The 25,615-nt window shown below is 38.7% G+C and overlaps 1 pseudogene; it reads right to left on the minus strand.

The window, feature by feature from the left end:
• The window catches only part of LOC139731900 (dual oxidase 2-like), a 90,803-nt pseudogene that overhangs the window by 21,742 nt on the left and 43,446 nt on the right, over positions 1 to 25,615 (minus strand).

Below are 25,615 nucleotides of genomic sequence, written 5' to 3' on the forward strand. Positions count from 1 at the left end.
GTATCGTACGGATGTACAGTACGGTCGATAAATAGTAAACACTGTAGAATACTAGTAGATACAGCAATCAGTGCTGCCAGAACCAGGGGTGCGAATTGTTTTTGCCGACGATTTGTGTGTGTGTGTGTGTGTGTGTGTGTGTGTGTGTGTGTGTGTCCCTTGTGCAAAATAAAAAAAAAATGGAAAAGAATAATTACTTAGCGTCCGGCGTTATAGTCGCTCGCAGACTGATTTATTTTATTTTTTTATTTCTTTAAGGATCTGAAGGGGGGTGCGTTCGCACCCAACGCACCCCCCCTGGTGACGCCCATGATATACAATTATGTGGTTAATTATTGACGAAGATGAAGATTTCTTTTTCAAATTATGTCGGATAATAAAAGAATATTTAGTTCAACCTTTAACTCCAGAACATTCACATTACAACAACACGTGATTTTATTCATTTTAAAGACATAATCTGAATTGATATCACGCTTGCTTCAAAGGTGAAAAGTTATATACTGTGAAACTGCCTCTCCTTTTTCGTACAACCGCAATTCCGTGTCGCCTTTGGCGCCCAATATTAGTATATGAAAAGGGATCGATGTTAATCATAACTGCGGGTGGATACCACTACGTCTTTTCTGATACCGGGTGTTCGCCAACAAAACCTGGCCCCGCAGAACCAAAACAAGGCGTTCCAGATTAAAAAGCAAGCAAAACAACAACAGCGACGACGACAACAAAAACAACAAACAAACTAACACAAAGATATCTTGTAACGTAAACTCCAGTCCTTGTCGTTTGATTTTCTAATAATACTTTCATAGTTATATGAAGTTTGCGTGAGAACGATTCTATCCGACTGATGTCAATTTAAGAAACACTATTATAAGCAACGTACGCAGGAATCTTTGCACGAACACGCCGCACATGACGAGAAAGTAGAGGGTGAACCAGAAGATTTCCATCTTGTTGTTTTCGATGTAGCTGGTGACGACGTCGTAGAGACGGGCGAGTTTATTCCGCTTATATTCTCGTTCCACCGTCTCCAGTTTCACGTCACTTTTCTTTGACTTCCGCCCTGGTCGACGACTAGATTGAGAAGATAATAGAATTTGAGGAGGTAAAGAGAAACACGGAAGTTTCTAAAAAACAAGTGATAGAATTCAATATTTTTTAACAAACTCATACCATTCTCATTCGATTTGAATATTCGTAGGTAAGATCATTACGTTTATTGGCGTACATGAAATTCTTGACTGTTTTGTCCTTTTTCGTGAAATTCTGAACATAAGTATCTTTTGTACATTGAGAATTTTCAGAGTTGTATGATTTAACAATAACAACACAAAAACAGTTGATAGTCCTTAACATTTTCTTTTAACTCTAGATAACTATTTACGTACATTATAGGAAAACGATTTGTGCAAGAGGGTATAAGAGGGAGTTAAAATAGAAAGTCTTTTATACAGGTCTTTTATCTAAAACCTTAGATAACAATGGGTATCGAAGAGAGACTTCGAGTGTCAAGTGAACTGAGCAGAATTGATAAGCTAGTTCATAAGAAGCCAGTTCGGAGTCACCTCATGGGCACATTAGTGCCAAAGGCCTTTTTTTTTCTCAGTCAGGCAGGGGCACCTAACTCGTTTCCAGGGCAACATAATGCATAAGCTTATAAGCTTCTACAACTCGTGGGATTCATCAATCCTGTTCAAAAAAAAGAATGAACTTGGGTAGACCAGATGACAGGAATGATCCGTCAATTTACACTTGGGGCAGCATCCATTTCATTATTTTGCATTACCTATTTTGATCATGTACATGCATTAACAATCTCTTTCTATTGATATTGCCAAATAACACTTTTTGCTGTGAGATGGATGTGCTGGCAAGCAGCATTTATAAGGATTACATGAATAATCATTTTATCACAGATGCTTATTCCAGTGAATTTAAAAACTAACACTCCTGTTGATACGAATGACCTTTTTTTTCTACTCATGCACAGAGTGGACTCCGAACTGGCATATTACAATCTGAGAAAGTGCAGATAAAGGTTTGATTTGATTTGATATGATTTGATTTGATTTGATTTGATTTGATTTGATTTGATTTGATTTGATTTGATTTGATTTGATTTGATTTGATTTAATTTGATTCGATTTGATTTATTTCTGCATTTTTCACAAAGTATATACAACACAACAAACAATTTTCCAATACTAATCACATTATATCTAACACAAAATGAATATGCTGTAAATAAAGTCACATATAATGGTGATTGAAGATCTCTTGAAATTGACTTGTAACTCATGTATTTTGAAAACCGCATAGGTCGTCACGAAAACTATGGCATGGATATTCATGTATATACTAGGTGCATATCGGAATGTACAAGTGAATGAATATTCTTCATCTACTATTCGTTAAAAAAAAAGAGAAAAAAACATTCACGCAGTAATTACAAGTAACTGAACATTTTCCGCTGGTCTGATTTCACCGGGTCTTCTCATTAAAAGATAAATCCATGTATAGGAAAGTCTGAGGCTCAGAAATCATTGCTCGCGATTTCTAACGGTGATTCCTTATGAAAAATTTTGCTGTCTCGAGATGATACAAGAAGGCAGGAATGCCGCCTAAGTTGATTAATGTTTACGCACCCTACACGGCAATGACGTCGCTATTTATTGGTGCATTCCTATAAAGGCATTCCTTTCTGTTAATTGACAAATCCTAAACATTTTTTATATAGCGGGGGTCAATATCACGGCTTTCCGTATTGTGCATTTGATTGTGCATTTGATTGATGTTTTGTTTGAAGAAGAAAGCCCTTGTAAATGCCGTCAATTGCTATGCAAATACGCTTATCACATAATGGCAAAGTTTGCTCTAATGTGGTAAACTGCCTTTTTGAAGAGCAATGTTTACATGGTGATAAGTCAACACTGAACACTGTAGAGCTTGGGCTCCCTGACACCGAGAAATGTGAAATATCTCGATCGCAGACACGTTGTATTTCATTCACTCCAGGGGGCATAGGGCCCATAGCGTCTTGCAATATAAGCTCCACAATATTAGAAAGCATCACGTGGAGAGGTTGGGGACAAAGTCAACCGTTGCTAGGTGACGGATAAACGCCGGCATGTCACAGTGATGCAAGGGATTTTCCCGACTTTAAAACCGATGACTCGTCTCGACTTTGCGTTTGGCGAGACGTGATTGCAAACAAATGAAATGAGGGAAATTCCCTTTTAAAGACCACAATTTGATCCAACCAAGGCATACGTTCTTTTTTTTACCTTAAATTGTCTCAATGCTAATGTTAGAGCACACACAAGAATGTTCTCCAGTATGAAATCTTTACAAATTGTGTGAAAATTGTTTCAAGGCCGAGATGCTCCACTGAAGGTGTATAATCAACACTAAATCATGTCAAATATGCGACAGTAGCAGTTATCTATAATAGAGACGGCATTGTCCCATCCATCCCTCCGACCTCCTACATAAAAAGGAAATCCACCGCAAAAATAAATAAACTTGAAAGAAAGAGAAAAAAACATTCCCTACAGAATAATGCAAAAATGACAATAGGACAGGAAATATGAGAGAAGATATGACGTTTTGAAATTTAATTTTTTTTTTCGGAAAACAGTTCTTAGTCAGTCCTTATAGATATTTGAATTAGCTAGTTGATCATGTCATACCCTCATAATTTTAATGTATGTTATATATGAAATTAAGAAAAAACATATTTTCAGCTAATGCAAGTAAAAGCATGTTCTCACACCAAGATACATTAGAGTCAACATTAAAGTTTTGTTCTTTTATTCTATTTTGGGAGGTTTTAAGGCCAGTCTTACATTTACACAGCTGAAATATAAGATTTTTGTCATTTCTGCATTTGAAATGAATAAGCATGACATCATCAACTTGCTAATTTGATTGTTCACAGGACTGGTCAAGAAATGTTTTCTGAAAAGAAAAATGTGAAATTTCAAAATGTCCTATCTTCCTTAATTTGTCATTAGTACATATATATATATATATATATATATATATATATATATATATATATATACATATATATTCTATCGTTCTGTAGGAAATATTTTTCTCTTTCTTTTGAAATTTATTCATTTTTTGGGGTAGATTTCCCCTTTAAAGGAAGTTGGGACGTCGATCGTTAGGGACTGATTTTTCTCTTTGACAAATTTGCAGCGGCTTGTTAATGCGTTCAACTCTGCATACGCTGCCATCACATTGGAAGGATACTCGTGTAAAAGTGCCACTCAGCATCATATTAAGCACAAGCCTCTTCCCTTCCCATCCAATCTTCTCTTTGGGCCATCATTGATGAATTGACCTTTGGCTCCACACTAGCCTTCTGTCAAGGCTTTCCCAATTTCTTCATATCTGTCTTCTGTCTGTTATTCCTTTTGCATAAGAGCCAAGAGTGTTTTCTGGGTTTTTTTTATATTTTTAATGAAGAATTCATTTGAAAAAAGGAGAGATTTTTATTCACTTATTCATTTTTTTAATTTTGTTTTGTTTTGTTTTGTTTTGTTTTGTTTTGTTTTGTTTTTGGCGAGAGAATGGTGGACCGGGCCAATGGTCATAAGGTTATTGTCATGTCACTTCGAATCAGCTCACGCGTATCCGGAGAGGGCGCTTCTTATCCGTCCTTTCTTGCTCCCTCTGTCACCGTCCTTGCTCTTCTTGCTCCCTCTGTCACTCTCCTTGCTCTTCTTGCTCCCATTTTCTTTCCTCTTCACGCGGCCGGGGTCTGCGGAGAAAGAACGTGACATGTATAAAGGATGATTTCATCACGGCCATTCAACAGCATTATACGTAAGACATATTAATGTATTCCTGCAAATGCTGTTTGGGGAATATTTACCTTTAAATATGGAAAATTAAACCAAAGCCATTTACAATGAGATCGGGAAAACGATAGAAATAATACAGTCGTTTGTAGAAAGGCTGTCGTCTTGATACGGAGGGAAACTGATTGAATAGAATGGGGAGGGGGAAGGGATATGAGGGGATAGGAGGGGAGGGGAAGCAAAGGGAAGGGGGAAGGGGGATGGGAAGGGATGGAGAAGGAAGGAGAAGTGAATGGGGGAAGGGAAAGGGAAAGGAAGGAGATGGGAGGGAAGCAAAGGGAAGGGGGAGGGAGGGAAGGGGGAGGAAATGGGATGGAGGAGTGAAAGGGGCAGCAAAGGGAAGGGGAAGGGGATGGGAGGGAAGCAAAGGGAAGGGGGAGGAAATGGGATGGAGGAGTGAAAGGGGCAGCAAAGGGAAGGGGAAGGGGATGGAAAGGGAAAGGAAAAGTGATGAGAGGGGACGCAAAGAGAAGGGGATGGCAGAGAAAAGGAAGGGGAGGGGGATGGGAGGGGAAGGGAACGGGAAGGGAGGGAAGGGAAATAAAGGGGCTTGGAGGCAAAGCAAAGAGAAAAGGAGGGGCAGAGGAAGGAGGAAATGGATGGTAAGAGCAAGAGGTGAGAAGGGGAAGGATATTGAAGAAAAGGGGGTGGGGTATGGATAAATGGAGGGGGAATTGAAGGGGAGGGAAATGTTCTTAAAGGAGAATGTGAGGGCAAGATCAGGAGAAGGGCGGGCGGAGATGGCAGAATATTGACTCCCATGACTGACCGATCTTGATACTGGACTTTCCGAAGCTGTCCTTGTTGTCGCCCATGAGAACATTAAAGTCTTCGAGAGTCAGCTCTTCTTTTTCCTCGAATCCGGCTGCAGCGAACATCGAGGCGATGGCGTCGTCGATCTTCTCTTGCTCCAGCGAAGCGCTGTTTGTCTCCAACATGGACCTGGGTACAAAGGCATCGATGTCGTCGACAGAGTATGTGATTTTACTCTTACTTCTACTCCCAGTTTTACTCCTGTGTTTAAATCTCCTATTCACCCTTAATCCAGAATGCGTGTTAAAATCTCTCACAAATGAATTAGAATGATTAATCGTATTATGTTTATTACTTGTATGTTACATTTATGTTCATGTCCAGACAAACGAATTCACAAAGAACAAGTCAAGTTGAACTCGATAACTTTAAGAATGTCGATCCTGCTCACAAGTTAGACTAGAACTCCCGTGAAATAAGAATTTCAGTTTGTTTTGTTGTGTTTCTAAAACACGGCAAGTTTTGTCTGTTGTCGATACGTCAACGTACAGTGTATGCTTTGTGCTGCCAACGAATGACTGAGTGATCGCAATGCCTTTCCAATTAACAACATCCAGTGGATTGTTGACAGTTGTATATAGATGGTTCATAGTTACAATGGGGAGTAATGCATCGAAGTTAAATTGATTTGACTCATTCCAAATCATTACTTCTAATCTTATCAACATGTCTTTGTAAACCGAGTAATAAACATTTGTCATCTCTTTATGATAGTCACAGATAGCCTTGTTTGTTCGTGTCTGTGGCTCTTCTAATTTTCAGAAATGTATCATTAAGAACGGACCCTGGTATCTACCAAGTGCCGCAGTTCAATTTGTTAAGGACAGAGAGGAAAGAGCTTCTTAAATTTCATCGGAATTTCATTCAAGCGCTCAAGGCGTTTCCGGTAACCTTATACACGACGATGAAAGTTTAGCCATACGCCATGAATACAGTCTCAACTGACATAAAATTGCTTCATGACCTTCTTTTGTCGAATTTCAATCACCACTTGAGTCGTTTTTATTTTTGTGACGAAATCTAAACTATACTTTGCAATCGATAGTTGCTGAAATTACGACCCCATTAAAAAAGATAAGAGGAAAGTGAATGAATTACGATCTCTTTGCCTCACCTCAGCATGATCTTGAATTCATCTCGTGATAGCGCTCCGGAGTTGTCTACGTCGTACATGTCAAACATCAGCTTTATTTTATCTTCTGGTTTGCCTGTGTGATTGAAGACGCACAAATGGGGAAAAAACACTGTCATGTAAAAACATTATTTTCCTGCTACTGTATAAGAGCTAAGCACGATCTGCCATTTATAGGTATATATTATAGCAGAATGGGAACAAGTAGCAAATAATCTGGATCTGACTTCTTCATATGTTTTTTTTTCAAAATTAGTTTACAGAATGATCTTCTTAGCCATGGGTCTGAGCAGGAGCACCAATCTGTAGAGATACACTTATGTCAACATGTCATGATTAACGCATTATGGTGTCAATTCAAATGACACTTTTTTGTGCTCATTTTCAAGAAATACTACTGTAGTTGCTTGCTTAATAATATTGTTCCAGTGACAGTCACATAGCCATATACTAGGAAGATGCAAACGTTTGAGCCCGTATGACAACCGTTTTAAGTCTGTATGACGCAATAACATCCTCGAAGAGAACACTAATAATGAGATAACTCATTGCTTATAAAAACATGCTGTCATGACAAGATGTTGTTGTTGATGATGAAAAAGAAAGTTTTAATTGAAATTGAAAATAAAAACAGAATTACATGCACACACACAACACTTTCAAAAGTAAACTGTCTCCTTCAGTTTTTGACATCTCTTGATTTAATTGTAATTCAAACGAAGCATGCATTGTGAAACTAGCTTTATTACTCAAACAATAATCTCTCGCTGCAATAGCTCATTATGTGCTTCCATGAGCAAAGATTACTTAACAGAGTGATGCCTTCATTCATTCGTGTAGCACGATGTACCGGGCTGATACCGCTTGCTGACTATTGTTGGTCTCCAAAGACGACGTCACAGACATGATAGAAGCTAAAATCAAATACCAATTTACATTCACGATTGCCAAAACTTAATGATACCTTTCGCGAAGATGACCGTGACGTCGAGGAACTCCCGAAAGGAGATGGAGCCGCTGCCGTCCTTGTCGACGAGCTCGAACATGAGCTGCACGAACTGGGAGTCGGGCCTGAGGGCGAGGAGCTCGCCGAACTCGTAGCGAGACAGCTCGCATTCCATGATGTCCTTCCCGTCTTCCATCTCTTCGATGCTGGCCATCAGGTTCTCGGGGTTGTCGCCTTCCTGCCGGGAAAGAGAGAGAGAGAGAGAGAGAGAGGGAGAGAGAGAGAGAGAAAGACGAAGGTAAACTGAGAGAGTCACATTGTTTTACTTGTCAAGTAAAAGGGCGGTGAGTCAGGTCAGTCGGTAGCGCGACTGCCTCACTATCCTATGGACCCCGGTTCGATACCCGGGTCCCACTGAGCAATGTTGTGTGTAATTATACCGTCCCCGCTAGTAAGAAGCAAAACACTCTGTCCCTCGGACAGGACATAAAATGGAGGTCCCGTGTGTGAAAGAGACACAACTCATGCACGTAAAAGATCCCGCTTCATTCATTCATCGCAAATGGCAGGGTGTTTAACCCGATGAAGTGGTCCCGTCTCATACATCCAACTGGACCCCATGGAAGACCAGCTATTGCACCTGAATTTGGGCTTTCCAGCCATCTTCTCAGATGGAAATGGAACAAACAAACTAACAAAGTTCCGATCGCCTGACTAAAACTTTGGAATAGTTGAGGAGGTTGTACATTGATGATTGAATGCATAATGAAAAAATGACAGAAATGCTTGTTTCTGTCAGTCTGTGCCTTCTCTTCGTTTTCTTTTATGATCTGTGTTTTAAAAGTGTTCCCTCCTAATTTTCAAACTATGGGCTAATGTATGCATCAAAACTTACTTTCTAGTTTGAATTAATACTTCGATTATCACCACATTTCCTCGATTTTTCTCGAATTGATTTCACATGCACTAGGCAACGTTCTCGTTTAACGGAGTCAAAAGATGCAGTGACGACTGTATGCATTTCAGTTATCGATGAGTAACCAGGGCCCTATAGCATAAAAGTTGAGATCAAACCGAAGTCAGAAAATCATACATAAGTCTATGAATACTCCATTCTGATTGGCTGATAGCTGACTTATGCTTGATTTTCTGACTTATGTTTGATTTCATCTCTTACGCAGCAGAGCCCAGCTTACGTAGGTAATAGCTAGTCGTATGAACCGCTCAAGGATGACTTGTCTCTGTTGCTTAGTAACGGCCGTGCGGAGCAGGTCGTATTCGCGCATTTCGCGGCGTTCGATGTTCAGGCCTAATCGCTGCCTGTTTACAAAGCTGTCGAGGTCGCTAACGAACTCCAGCCGGTCGTCGACGTCGTGGAACTTGAGCACGAGGTCGTACTCCTTGTCGACTCTGAGGAGGATGTAGCGCTGCTTGCTGTCGTAGCTCAGGCAGATGGTGATGCTCTGCGCGTGCTGGAGGTCGAGCGTGCGATGGAGCTTGGTGTTTCGTTGGCTGGTCACCCGGATGTTGTACCCCGGTCCTAGACTGACCTCAATCTCCTTACTTGGTTGATCGAATCCTGCCCAGTCCACAGCTGTCACAAGCATTAACAAATGAATAGGTATAATTCTTTTGTTGGTTTTGTTGTTGGTGTTGGTATTGTCAAAAGTTATTAATGCTTTACAACGTTCAATTTGTTCCCTTTTTGTTTCTATTTCAGATGCGAGTAAGTATGAAGTAAAGGTAGAGTATCACATGAAGTATAATAATCAGTTACATCATTATTGTTGGTTGGTTGTTACTCTTTGTTGCATTACTCACTGGCAATTGCTGTCTACAGTTGCTGTTGTTGTTTAAGAAAAAAAGAACAGAGGAAGGAAAAGGCTGCATTACCAACGTAAGACTGAACGTCCTCCGGGTGATGCTTTCGGGCAGTTCTGCGACTGTTCCTTTTGGTCGCCTCCATTCGGCGAGTCCGCACGGTAGCAATGGCGTACAGGGCAACGATACAACCTATGCGACAATAGTGGACGAGTATGTATTCATGAATTTCACTTCACTTCTCCATCGTTCAAAGAAAAAAAAAACACACAAAAAGCATCGTGGTGAAATGCATGAGGTACTGGATCCAATCTGATGCGGATAAATATTGGGTATAAAGATTAAAAAAAAACGATTTTAGCCAGGATTCTGTGAAAGAGGCCCCCTTTTGAAAATCAAATTGATCAATCAGAATGAGAGTTAAACATATTTGGTACATATCTAAAAGACCAAAGCAGGGATGATTCCGAAAGTAAGAAAGACCTTGTAGACATCATGGTTATTGTTACTCCATGAACAAGGTGACCGATCTATAATGGACAACCCTCTACTCAGTGCTGATTGGCACAGAAAACCCGACTCATGCGTTGTACACACCGTCCAAAGTCCCTGGCACAGAGAGGTTTTATCAAGCAGACAGAATAATAACGAGAAATCAGTTTATTTGCCCAAAATACGAAGAGAGTTTTGAATTGTTCAGTTTAACATGGTGATGTCGGTGATGCTACTGCTTCTATGTCGATATGATTAGTTTGAAAATATAGTTTTACCGTCGATAATTCAACAAACACAACCTACCCCCCCCCCCTTTGCATAGTAGGTTAAGGATACATTTCCCCCATTTTCATCTCGTTAAAATGAATCTGGCAGTGATTTGCATGCTGTTTAAAGTGAAAGATTTGTGATGACGTCATCACTTCCTCTTATTTGCCCATTATATATGACTGTCTCTCATTATTATTGCTTGAACCCATGTGACTATTCATAATCCTATAACTTGTCCTTCTTCGCACAACTTTCACACTTTCAGTTTTGTTTGATTTTACTTTCTTTATGATTGTTTACTTGTACATGGAGCGGCTGATCACTTTCACTTTTGTTCTCTTACCGACAACGAAGAGGAGAAGGAGCCCAAAAGTAACACCGAACGACACTTCGCTACCGGTGAAGTAGTCGTAGCGAGCGAGCGGCACACAAGGGGCAAGGTTCTCTTGGCGGATCGTGCGATCGGAATTATTGTGCTCCGCCACAGCTTCCCCGTAGCACTGATCGCCTGGGGGTTGGTAACCCACACAAAAGCAGCCAATGAGAACAAACCAAAATACATCGACAAACAAAGAAACAAACAAACAATTGACAGTCCAGCTACAGTAGTACAAATAGACAATGTTATAGTAACAATCTACAGGTCTCTATAATTTCTGATTGAACTGGTTTTAAGGAACGGAAACTGACTTTAACAGATCAATATATAATCATCAGGGCAATATAACTCATATGATCACTTTTATGACAGATCAAGGCATTTCGGTCATTGTCAGTGCGCATAGATTAGTTACGGAAATATCTAGAAAATAAACGAATAGACGAGTATACCAGACAGAAAACACATGTTAAGCCAGCTCCTTCATCTTACGTTGTACAGACTCGAGTCAAAGTTGGCTAAAACAGTCATCAGCAATCATTTACCTGCTTCTTCCAGTTTTTAACGCCACCATAACATTTTGGATTATATCAAATGGTCCAAAGTAATGGTCCAACGTAATGAACATGTAACATAGCTGTCCCACAATCCTGTTACATGTTCATTACTCTGTTTGTTGTTGTTTTATGTATAACTGTTTGTTCGTCTGTCTCTTAGTGGGCTCCCAAACTTTTTTGTGACGAACTTTTTGTGCGGATTTTTTGTTGTTTTCAATTCAATTTTTACATCGGGCTTCTAATACAAGAGGGACCCACACTCTACAAGCTCTGTCTTTTTAGTGGGTCCCTCCGTTTTTTTCACACAGTGCATATATTGAAAACTATTTCACTTTCGTTATCTTAGCAAATATTGCAATGTATCGCTACTGTTAGTTTTTTTCCTATTATTGTTGTTTTCTCTGTACAATTGTATGCATTGTTTTTGTCACTCAAGAAAGTGAAATTTATGTTTGTATATTGTGGAAAAAACGAATAAATATGAACTTGAACTTGAACTTGAATACTGGTTGGTGATTGGTCATCATGCAATCACATGACTGATGCATACAATTTTCCAGAATTTGACTGGCTGACGACGGGGCTAGAATGAAAATTTAATGAAGTGTGTTTATGTACACCACATAGCAAAACAAGTATCGCCTGAATTACCTATCCTTTTAACAAGATACTTGACAGTTCCTTAGGAATTATATCTTCCCCTCTAGACTATTTTCCCACAGCGCTGCGAGCTTCCTGGAAAAATATAACTCCCCTGAGGATGACGAGTATTATATTACACCTCTAGAAAGGCAATATTCTGTATATTGTATCGGCATTTGCAAATGACTTAACCCGTTCCATACTGAATTCTGGATTCCCCATAGACTTAATACACAGGCCACCAGGTTCCCGTATGGAACGGGTTAACATAATATGATTCCACAACATTTTCAACGCGGTGTAAACTTTCATTGTGAGTGGGAGAGTGTAACGAAATGCCACATTATCAAAAGAGTGGTATCGTTGATCGCAATACTTGCCTCGAACAAAGTGAAACAGGTCTTTCTGTACGAAGTCTTCGCTGATGGAAGTTGTGTTGATTACGACGTCCCAGAGGTCGACCGATCGGATGAACTCTACATCCTCTTCCGTAAATAATCTGGTAAATAGAAATGTATATCAGTTTAGCATCATTGGTTTGACAATTCGTTTTCCACAATGTCCTTTTACGATAAAGAAATAGATACCTTTGGTTTGGGTTTGTTGTTAACATTACAATATGCAACAGGTGTTCGTTATTTGTGTGTTTGTGTGTTTGTGTGCTTGTCTTTGTTTTTATATTTTTGGTTCCGTAATTGGCGCATGCATATTTCATATTTCTGATGTAAAAGGAGAAGAAGGTCGTTTATCATGGAAGACAAGTACTTTGTTAACTTCCTTTTAATGACATTGTCTCAATGGCGTGTCGTGATGTACGACTGTATTAAAAATTGTGTATTTTGTATCAAAAAACATGTATTTAATTGTATAATAAGTATTACATGAGAGCATATAGGAAGGGCGTCATCTGAAGATTAGTTGACGAAAGTTAATGATAGAGTGTATTTTTTATATACATATTTTGTATTGATGCTTCATCAATAAAGGGTTTTTAGCGAAAGCATCATGAACACCGTTTTATAACCGTTTACGATATCGCCCATGTTTCTGAATGACTACTGTAGGGTTTACTATATCTTTGACAGAGTTTAATTGTTACTGCTATCATTGTTGACAACTTTCTGTTCCATGAGCAATCACTAACCCGTTCTCGTGGTTCTCAAACCAGAATCTATCCCCGTCTCGGATCCGGAGGAACTGATCGAGGATCAAGCGGTGGAAGAGTTCGCCCGGGCTTCCGTCGGCCGAGGTTTCGAGGATGCCCCCGACGAATAGGTCCACGTCGTGCGCGTCTCCACATAGGTTTGTCAGGTTAGACAACACCTGTGTGAAGTGACAATCTTAAGCTATAAACGAAGGGTAAAATGACTAACCGTTTGGCGGAACTTAACGATTAATAATGTTATGTACGAATGTATCTCATGAAAAATTGATATCCGTTGATGACGCTACCTTCGCTCTGTATTTCCATGTGGAAGAATAACCTTGATACAAGCAAAATATTCACAAAGAAGCTTGAAAAGTGAAAGTAATTTTGAATTGAAAACTTAAATTGCAACAAAAAAAGAGAGTTAATCTCGTCTAGAATTCCAAAGAATAGGGCCTATAGCAATTGTAACTCCATAACCTTAATATTTTATCTAATGCCTTAATGATCCTCAAAATACATTAAATAAGCTGAAATCAAATTTATGGTTTATGACATTAGGCCTATAGTATTCATTTCATGATTTAATGATCCTCAAAATTCACTTGATAAACTGAGGCCTCCATCCCTATCCCTTATTTTCGACGAGGAGAATCTCGGGGAATGCTATATAGGGGGTGTGTATTTCTTCCTTTTTTGAGATTTTCTCTTAAAAAAGCCTAAATATGCAGGCTCTGCAGCCCCCTGCCCTCCCCCCCCACCCCTCCCTTGTTCAACGGTCCTTGTGAGGTACAATATGAGTTCAAACACCGCTGGATAAACATTTTTGGAAAATGCATTTTCGGCATTAAAGCTCGCGCCTTACATCCAACGGAATGGGACAATTGTTGCCAGAACACTGAGCGATGATCTCCGTGAGGTTTTTCTCGCTTAGTCCCAGTGCCTTGCGAGCCGTGTAGTAATCCGCGATTCCGTGGTCGCGTCCGTGCTGGATTGTGGTCGCCACGAGATCGGTGCGAGTGAAACCGAAGAACGGTCCGTAGAAATACCCTGAAAACCAATCAAGATGGCCGTCGATTACTTCAGTCTAAATGCTGTGCTAAAGTACTTAATGTAGTGCTACAGTATTACACTTCATCCTAGTTTGGGATATTCTTTTCGGTATGCTTTCTACTACGATACGCATGATTGTTACATGAGAATTGTTAACTATAATTTATCATGATTAGTCCCGGGGCTAGTTGAAGTATGCATGAATACATTTAAACACACACACACACACACACACACACACACACACACACACACACACACAAATACAGCAATTGGCCTTACCAGACCTATCAACATTGCACTTTCAGGGTTGGTGCTTAAATGCAATATGTGCCATACTTTTTCTGCTCGTTCACGCACTTTTCTTATGTGAATCTTCGCCGCGATATTGCAAAAAACAAAAACAAACCAACAAAAAAAAAGAGAGATGCTTTCTGTACACTTCAGTTACGAAGCATACATGTCAGCTATTGCCGTTTAGTCATCGTATCAATACATTTATTTCGAAATCTACCTACATCATATATTAGTAACATGATCATATGAAGTATACATATGCTGATAACGTATTTATACATGATTTTTATCAATATACTTTTCATACTCTTTCTGATGAAACATTAGCAGTAATCAGGGGAAGGGGAGGCAAACAAAATTCAAACAGACCTCGGAGGTCATTGACCACGATGTTGTCCTCGCGCTCGGCGACCTGCGAGGCGAGCCCTAAAATGAGGGATTCGATTCCGTATTTCAACACAACCGTCTTGAGACAAGCCAGAGACATGAACACGGAAAACGAAAAAGACAATAAAGAAGCAAAAGCAGGATGAATTTGATGGCAACATAGGGAGGATTGTTTCCAAATAATTTTATTCACCATCAAACTATAAGAATGGCACAGATGTTGATCTATTATAGTGTGCATTGTGTACATTGTGTGCATCCTGGAAAATACTGGTGAAGTCACAAATAATACAATGTACCTTTAAAGCAAAAGTTATTCTACGCGACCAGAAAGCCTACTCAAGATTGCTCGACGTAGTGATAACCATACAGAGAGTCGGGCTAACTAGTAAATTGGGCGCCATGCCGTTACTATACAGTGTAGTTCGGGTTATAGCGTCATAATGAAAACAAGCAAAACAAAGGGTATACTTTAATAGCAATGGGCACTGCATGTGAGCGCACTTTGGTAACGACATGGCTCCACAAAGATCAAGGGACCAGTTTTGACCAATCACAGGCTCCAAAACTCATAAGCTACAAACAGAGTTGGCCAGATGCTATTTATTATCAATTATTTTCAAGCAATAATGATAAACATTTTTGATTTTCAAAGATCGCCAATCGAGATTGATTGAGATGATAATCTTTGTTATTAAGATCAGTTAAAAAGAAAGTTCACGATCAAAAGAAGAAGAATAAGAGAAGAAAAAAAAACGCCCAGGAAAGAAGTAAAAAAGCTGAAGAAGGAATGGATGTAAACGGAGAAAAAATGAAGAATGGGGTGGGGAAGAAGATGGAGAAGTTGAAGAGGTGCTGAAAAGAACACGATGGAACGAAACAAATGAAATAGCATTACAGGTGACATCCGCAGGAATAAATACGCTTTTCAAAAGATGTTTAATGATCTAGATTTCCATGCAATACCAGGACTTCGATAATGGGAAGCTGTGAGATGATTATTAGTCTATACTTGTAATTGTTTTCATAACAATGCTATTCATTCATTATTATCATCATCATTATGGAAGGGCATAAAAGACGATTTCGTGAACAAACGAACGATATACCCCTGTATTTAATGATATATTTTTATATGCTCTTGAAGCCTCATTAATACGGAAAGTTAACGTCGTTGTCCCCCTGTTGTTGATAAATTAAGATTGTTTATTGATATTCTTGGTGCATGTGAAGAAGTTGAAAATTATTACTTAGATCCAGCCTTTCTAAGACGTCAATCTGATGATATAATAGAACCCACCCTGAGTAAAGACAGCCACAAAGTATTTTTTTTCAAATTGTTCTCCCGAGGTTTAGATTAAAGAAGTGGCTTTCTTTGCATTTTAACATATTTGATAAAGTACCAGCTACACTGCTTACATGCTAACTAGAACTTCTAATAAAGTGCAACAATGAAGCCACAAAAAGAAACAAAGAAAGAAACAAAGAGAGAGAGAAAAAACGAGGTTAAATTCATTGCGGAATGATGTAAAGTGAAAATCTGCCGTTTGTTGAACTACCATGTCTCCCCTATGACAGTATTATAGCGTTATGATAAGCACACAGTCTATATTAGCGAGGTGACGACAGATATTTTCAGACACTTTTATACTGGCAGCGAAACTTTCTAAACTCCTGCATGATTGTCACGATTGTGCGTTTATATCCATTTGAACATTAGCTGTCTTTATACCTCAGTCAGCAAAGTTCGACAAACTTTTAAACTGAGCCACAACAATGTTAACATGTATCTTGGAAGATCCCCCCTTCCTCTCTTAAAAAAACAAACAAACAAACAAACAAAACCAACCCCCCCCCCCAAAAAAAAAAACAACAACAACAAACAAACAAACAAACAAACAAACAAAAACCCACAAACATTTTGAGTACTTATTCGATTTCTTGTTGGAACTAAAACTGGCAAAGTACCTGGCCGTCCCAGTACGTGTTACATAGCCGCAGTCCGGAGTATCCAGAATCAGTCTTAATCCATTTGCAGTCGCTGACATTGCTCCTGCGTGGGTGAAAAGACAGGGAGATTTAGCAAACAAGTGAGAACAATGGAGCGGTTGGTGTCTGTTAGTTCTGTTGTGTTTAATCAGAGTTATGTGTTCGTTGTATTGAATGCAGGTATACCCGATTGTATGAATGTATGTATGTATGTATGTACATGTATGTATGTATGTATGGGTGCATCTATATGTATGTATGAATGCGTGGGCGTGTATTTTCTGTCTCTCTGTGTGTTTTTCGTCATGCAGTACATCTAATCAGATGATCTTAACCACATCGAATTATGGACCTATATAAATTCAGCAGGAGAATCAATTATGTTAATATTATTATATTCAATGAATTGTATTCTATTTTGTATTATTATATTCAATGAATTGTGTTCTATTTTGTACTGTTGCACTGTATTGTCTGTTTCGTGGCCTAATGAATAAATGAATGACAGAATGACTGAATTACTGACTGACTGACTGACTGAATAAATAAATAAATAAAAAAGTAAAAAATTCGAAAGTAATGTCAAAAAGATAATAATATTTATAATAGAATGAGAATAATAATGACAATGATAATAATAATCATCATCACCATAAAAGTAATGATAATGATAATGATAACAAAAATAATGATGATAATAATAGTCGTCATCATGATAATAATGATGATGACTAAAATTTTAGTGGTTTACTTATAATAAACACAATTTTTCTGTCACCTTTATTCATTCAGGCATGCAATATATTACATCTGGAAATCAATCGTTTGCCTAAAGTTAACATTACTCAATTATTTTCAACAAACCGCAGCTCTGAGAATGACCTTCGAACCATGACGCGCATTACATGCACGTCTTCTGTTTACCTGATGTACATTCCCGGTGGAGTCATGGTCTGTATGAACCGCATCGCCGTTGACTCGAACTCGTTTGAGACTCCCGGGTTGAGGTAGGCCTTGTAACCTTTTAAAAGGAAGAAAAGGGAACAAAGTCATCGTCAGCTGGGAGCCAGACCCAGGGATGAAGTCAATATCAATTTAAATCACGGAAGGTTTAGGAAGGCTAGATGAATGTTGAAAACACGAAATAATTGTGATTGTCATTTATATTTTATGTATATACTATGTATGTGTATATACTTATATACGCATACATAGTATACATACATATGCATAATCATATATCATAATTATAAACAGACAGAAAGAAAGAAAGAAAGAAAGAAAGAAAGATAGATAGATAGATAGATGAATAAATAAATGAATAGATAAATAAATAAATCAATGAATAAATGAATAAATAAACTGATAGATAAACATGAATATCTAGATACTGATAGATAGATAGATAGATAGATAGGTAGGTAGATAGATAGATAGATATACATGTAGATGAATATTGATACAGTAGTCAGTCACAGTAGGGCATTTCGTTTATTTTCTTTTCGTTTTCGTTTTCTTCATTTTCTAGTTCCTATCTAGGACAAAGTCACCTCGGAGATGACCTTCCGGAAGCATGTTGTTTCTGTATAACATTAATCTTTGTTTCACTTTCCAAATTGTTCTCTCTACTATCAGTTTCTTTATCATGCTGCGGTTCTTCCCACAACTTTCCCCTTATATTCTGTCTATTAAATAGCATAAACATGTTCAAATAATCATACACTGTACTATCACTCCCAAACCCCCATCTACTCCCGTTTTCCCGTCACCTACGTCATCGTATTAGTCTGTTCAATGTGTATACAGCCCTACCCACCTTATTGTTTGTACTTATTGTTTGTACATTTTTTCCCTTTTGTGTTTACGTAAAATGTGAAAATAGACTTAAACATTAAAATGTGAAATGAAGCATGCCTAGCTTCCTCATTCCTGTTCAAGGCGCTCCTTACAACAAATTGTCCTTCACCTTTGAGCGCCAAATTTGCTTTGATTTAAGGCCAAATAATCTCACGATATTCTTGTGATCAATTCAGTCACTTTAATAGTCACAATGAATCCAACAATTTCGTTTTCATATCATCAAGGCCTTTCAGTTGTTGTGGTTTGAGGTCTAGCTGTAAGAAATGTGCAAGTCCCATGCTTACGCAAGTCTTGAAGTTGTGTCAAGGAAGTGGTCCTCAAAAGTAAACAATTAAAATCATTAAGACTCATTCATAGAAAACGTCACTAACTCCGCAGTTCCTTCAACTGCAGTAGGCTGAATGTTCCAAATAATCTTCTCGCATTGTCCCATGGTTCCTTGCAAAGGAGTTAAAGTGAGGTTAATCACTGTAAATAATGCTTGAGAACAAATATTTAAGAAGCGAGATCACGTCCGGTTCGCTTCAAAGATGTGCAAAGTTTGCAAACAGTTCGATGCACCCTTCATGTTTTCCAATATCAAGTATAAGTAAGCATTGTTATCGAGACAAGGCAAACATGTTTTCCTTGAAAACAAAGAGGGCGCGATTTCTGGGGATATCCCTAAATGTAACAACAAAAGAGCAAAAGGTTCGGGTATGAGGGAATAGGAATACACAATCGCGGAGAAGAATCACCTGAGTAATCCAGCAAGTCCATGTCAGTTTTGTTTAGCCCGAGGAACGCCGGTAGAAAGTCGTAAAAGATAATTTTCTGCGAAAGAAAACAAGAATAGAGATGTAAACAATTCCGAGCAATTATTATGGATCATGATCATGACGTAATAGACGAAAGAAACACAAGCTACGTGTTATTATAGGAAGTTGAACTTTTGATAGATAATTATGTTTCATGTGACTGCCAAGGAATGGATGCTTTTAAGCAAGCAACCACCGGACTGGCGGCTTTGAATCTTCTCGGGAGGACCAGGTATTGAGGACAGAGTGCTTTGCCTAGGGGCCCAACCATTGTTGTTTTGGGGTCTCGAACCATCGACCGTGTGATTTATAATTCTCACTGAGCCACTGACAATTGAACATGGCTATCTAGCCATTTGGAGGGAGTACATTATGTGCTCCCTCGGCGTGCTGACTAAAGCGCGCCTTTTTTTTTTCATCCAATCAAACATTTACACAGTCTTCCTCATTTCAGTCGACAGCAGACCTGTCAGCCAATATGACATGAGCATGCAAATACGCGGGGATGACCATTTCTGGTAAATTCACTGAAACGTCTGAAAGAAAGAATAAAAACTGCCGGAGAGAAGGCGGGATCACAAAAAGAAATAAGAGAACGTGTGTAGAACAATCAAACGACATGAAATGAGGCAAATAGTTCATTCGTGTGTGTGAGCCTGTGGATTCATATCTACTTTACATCATACCATATTTGACATTGGTTACTGACACGTGACGGAGGAAGTACACACACGATTGCGGATATAAAGTAGTACTTTAGGAAACCGGCACACCTTGACTTAACAAACAATCGATTAAAAAAAAAAAAAAACACGCAAGACGAGGTGCAAAATCACAGTACGAGAAATCAACAAACGACAGACTTTTTTTTTTCAATTTGTAGAAGTCATTGTGACGTACCTGGTAGGTAGCTATGACCCACTTCTTTGCTTGACTGAAAATTTCCTGGTCGGATTGATTCGATGAGCACGCCGCCACGCGGTCGGCCCAAAAGTTATGCCATCTGAAGAAGATGATTCCCAAGGATAGAAGAGCGGGGTTCTCGTTGCTGTGAGGATTTCCGAGCACTACGAAACAGAAAATCCAGTGCTCCTGACAGGTGAATTGCTTCATACAACATGCACTAGTATAATATTTGACCCATTATCTTTCAGTGTTCTGTTTCTTGTCTCTTTTATTCGAGGTCAAGCCATTCACAACGTGCTCACGGACGCCAAAGGGTTTAGGTCCAAGCCAAGGCCTGAATATAACGAAGTTAAGTAGCTGTGAAAATATCCTCTCTATGAAAAGCTTCTTCGCTTCATTATTAATTTCCATACAAATACATTTGCCCTAGCTAATATTTTTCTTGCGCTAGTATTTTTCTTGCGCTATCATACAACATGATAGCAAGAATTAACACCCAAATAGTTATTTTGGAATAGTCAGAAACACACGAGGCGAAGCCTCCTGTGTTTTGGACTATTCAAATCCCGACCAAGTACTTAGCCTCATTATTGTTTTATAAAATGGTACTACGTTGCAGCCAAAATACACAATATCATCACATAATAGCTCTCAGTCAATTATTGTTTATGATTCATTTCAGCATTTAATCAAAATTTTTCGATAGCGAAAGCAGTGGTTCACATCTTATGTACAGGCTTGAGCGAATGGGTGAGAATGGGATGCATGACTTTGATAATTTTGGAACGGTTTAAGCGCCATAAGTGTAGCCGCGTGGGTTTCAGAATATTTCTTAAGTTGATGACTGTACCCACCCACCGATTCATGAAATGCACGTGTGATTCATCTCTTTTTGGTTTAAACTGGTGCAGAGAAATAATAAGATGAGAAGTCATGTACCCTGCGCAAAAATCTGTCGGTAGAAATTCACCGGCGTATATGACTCAGTTTTACCGAACATGACACAAGGAACAATGAATATGAACAAATGCGGACGCCTCGTTCTGACGAAGAGTAGACCAATCGGGAAGCACGAATCTTTTTAGTTACGAATGATAACGTATAACTTACGAAAGAGACGCTCGGCGTCGTAAATCTTGTGCTCGCTGGCCGGAGCTGGGTTCGTCAGCGGTAGTCCGACATAGTTGAACGCTGGGAACTCCTGGTCGTCGATTACCTGGGACTTGAGTCGACCGCCCTGGAACGACCTCAGCTGGTTCTCCCACACCCGGTTCGGTCCATATATCGCCGTGCCGTCCAACCAAGGCGACGCTGCGTTCATCTTGTATCAACAGAAGAACATTTTTCTTTTAAACATCTATGTACCAAATTTGCATATCTTTGTTTCTTGTATAATATTAGCAACAATTTCCCACTAAACATCTGCGTATCCATGTTACCTTATTCTTTTTCAAAACCATGGTAGGCTAATATATTAAACAGATGTAGATATAAAATGGCTAAAATAAATCAGGAAAAGAAAGTCTGCGCAATTGCAACTTACTAAGAATAGGTACGAGATTTTTTCGCCATGTAATGTATTTTGATGTGTGAGCGAAAGTGGTCAGGTACATTATTTATGATGATAGATATCTAGTCATTCTGATGGCTTATCAGAAGAAGACCGATGATCATATGTTTATAAATCGTATTGAGATAAGACTCATGTCTATCTATTATTGCCGTAACAATGCTAGGGTTGGCGCCGCGCTCCGCCCTACTGACCTGTTCCCGTGGCCTGTTGGATGAATGTCCCGTATCGAAATCATAGCGAGTACGACGATAGGGAATCTGTGTCGCGCCGTCGTAATAATCTCGAAGATTCTCGGGAATGTCAATGTTCATCCACTCCAGGGGACATGTGATTTGACTGGCGTCTACGATCTCATTGAAAACATGCTGGGCTGAGAGAGCAGAGAACAAAGAGGATTCGAGAAAAGAACTATACTATTATGTACATCCAAGATCAGTTTGCGCATCCCTGGGGAAACGGCAGACATAAACTCCTTTTTTGTATGCAAAATTCGGTAAAGCTCATTAAACTTATAGCAGCAGCACTGAGGTTACCATTGGCAACAATGTTCATACCAATATTGTTCACTATTATTATCATTATACAATCATTACTATCAGTTCATTAATGGCATTGCCAAGACTCACCAACTAACGAGTGTGATAGAGTAGACGTTTGTCGAATTCACAAATTCGATTTTATGACTGCTCAAATCATGTCATATTTTGTGGGCAAAAAAGGTGCACTACATAAATTTGCAAACAGTATGCACAATGCAATCTTACAAGAGATTAAACATTGGTTTCATTTACATTCAAACTCGTACAGAGTGTGTATGTATGCATACATGTCTTTATCCCCTTTTCTTAATATGAAGAGCTTGCTTCCAAAAGGCTCTAAATCCATCATTTTTCAATGGATTTAGCGCCTTTTTGTTGAAAGCTCATCATATATATATATATATATATATATATATATATATATATACATTCACATAGAATAGATCTATATATATATATGTGTGTGTGTATATATATGTATTTTGAAACAAAGAAGGGAAAACTGACCAGAAACAAATAATAAACAGTGAAAACTTTGAGCAAAGAAAATGGGTTTTCATCGGGATTCGAAAACCCATTTTCTTTGCTCAAAGTTTTCACTATATATGTATATATATGTATATATACAAATACATATGCATTTACATAGAATAGATATTTATGTATATATATATATATATACATATATGCACATAAGTTTGTGCGTGTGTGCGTATTTGCAGATAGAACTTTTCAGAAACGGAAGAGGGGAAATAAACAGATATCTGACAAAAGAAGTTGAAAATCAGATTCTCATTTCCCGTTTCTTAGAAAAAAAACCCTATAACAAATAGTAGAGAATTGATAATAGCCACTGACTGATTAATTTACCTACTTAAAAAAAGAGATTAAGACGATTAATTTGTTCACCTAGAAAAGCCAGAAGAGCAGTCTTCCTCTGGTAAGATGGTTTACCGGATTCCCCCTTGAAAACTCTCTCGCTTATGTCCAGCGGGTTCGGCCGGTCAGGTCCCGCCGGCGCGTAAGTCCCGTCTGTGTACCCCACCGGCAAGCGACGGAGAAGAAGAGATTCTTTTTTTTTTGTAATCAAAAAGGAATAATATATCAATATGTCTTTGTTAGAATTGAAGATGATGTAAATGGCAGCTTTCAGAAAGAAAAACAAATGTGAACATTATTTTTCAAGCATTGCTCAATAGTGGTAGATTCACTAATTGCTTATTTTTTCACATTGTTGCCCATCATTCATCTCCACCGTGGAAAAAAGAGCTCTACACAAGTTTATATCCTGAGTGAAAACAAAGTGACAAACTACAACGAAGTAGTTCCCGCAGTGATACTACTTCTGAACATTTTGAAAACAGCTCAGTTTAGGCTGTTGTTAACATCTTGACTATTAAACGCAGTGCAATAAAGCACAGTTGTCCACAACACAAAATGAAACGATGCAAGCTTGACGGCACCAATGAATCAATCAGTTGATTGATCAGTTATTACCGTTTTATAAATCATTTCCAAATTAGGATTCGTTAACAATCAAAACTTTCTGGTCACATTACAGCTTCTAATCGAGCACGGAATAAAAAAAAAGAAACAAGAACAAACGTTAATGTAGAGCTATTCCGGATAAAGGCACAATACAGTGATCCGACTAAATTGTGATAGAATGTACTGTGGGATTGGAGTGCAGAAGGCAGTCGTAGGCATACAGCTTGAAGATACGACAGCCTAAAAAGAAGAAGAATAAAACGTAAAAAATGTTTGTTGCTTGTACATAGCTACCCCCCCCCGAAACCCCCCCCCCCCACACACACACAACAACAACAACAACAACAACAACAACAGCAACAAAGTTATACGCTAGTTGGCAGTGCTATATGATCACAATATATTATTTTGGTATAAAAAGGTGAGGTGAGCGCTGTGAGTGTTGGTGCAAGTGCAGTAAACACGCGTCACAATGAGCCTTTAAGCTTGACTGTATTTGTTGAATGGTGATAATTATGTTTGATAGACTTATGGAGAGTGACCAAAAACATCCAATCCAGAATCTTAGAATAGTCAAAAATCGAATAATCCCCATACATTTCTATGATATACTTTTTCATGGCGGTTCTTCAAAAGAAAACAAAAGTGACGTGCATGATTTAATTTGTTTCTTTGTTTGTTTGTTTGTCAGCGAATCTCGTATATCTTATATTATAGCAATACTGACTTTGCATTTTAAAGGGCGAGTTTCTTCATCTACCGCTAATTCAGAAGTAATGTTTTTCGACAAGATTATTGCCATAAAGAAACAGTCAGGGCGTTGTGAGATGTGAGTGTTACCAATTTTACCCTCGACGTGCTTTATAGATACTACATTTTATTTATAAAGATTCCATAACTCTCTTTTCTTGTTAGTCTGGGTGCCAAAGCCACTTTTTGGGCCTAACCTTGTTTTATCGTCCACCCAATGTTTTTTGATGGTTTTACCCTATTTCGGGGGTGCTGAATCCGAATCTGGATGATGCAACTCTTGCATCCTTGAGGGTTTTGAGATATTCAAGATGGCCGCCAAAATGGCCGCCCGAACTGGAAATTCTCACTTATTATCCTTCTAAATGGTGATAAATTGAAAACAATTGATGGTTTTAAAACCCTATTTCGAGGATGTCAATCCGAATCTGGATGATGCAACTCTTGCATCCTTGAGGATTTTGAGATATTCAAGATGGCCGCCAGAATGGCCCCCAAAACCGAAAATTCCCACGTATTACCTTCTGAATGGTGTGAAATTGAAAATAATTGATGATCCTATACCCTATTTGGAAGGTGCTGAATCCGAATCTGGATGATGCAACTTATGCATCCATGATGTTTTTTGAGATATTCAAGATGGCCGCCAAAATGGCCGCCAATTAAAACCGGAAATTCCCATGTATTTCCTTCTAAATGGTGAGAAATATTGAAAACAATAGATGGTTCTACCCTATTTCCTGGGTGCTGAATCCGAATCTGGATGATGCACCTCGAGATAGCCAAGATGGCCGCCAAAATGGCCGCCAAAACTTAAACTCTTATGTATTTCCTTCTTATAAATGGTGAGAAATTGATAACTTTGATGGTTTTACCCTATTTTTTTTTGACTGAAAGATTTCA

Source organism: Diadema antillarum, unplaced genomic scaffold (assembly GCF_040938485.1).
Source record: "Diadema antillarum isolate AM-2024a unplaced genomic scaffold, OU_Dant_1.0 seq00000386_RagTag, whole genome shotgun sequence".
Lineage (NCBI taxonomy): Eukaryota > Metazoa > Echinodermata > Echinoidea > Diadematoida > Diadematidae > Diadema > Diadema antillarum.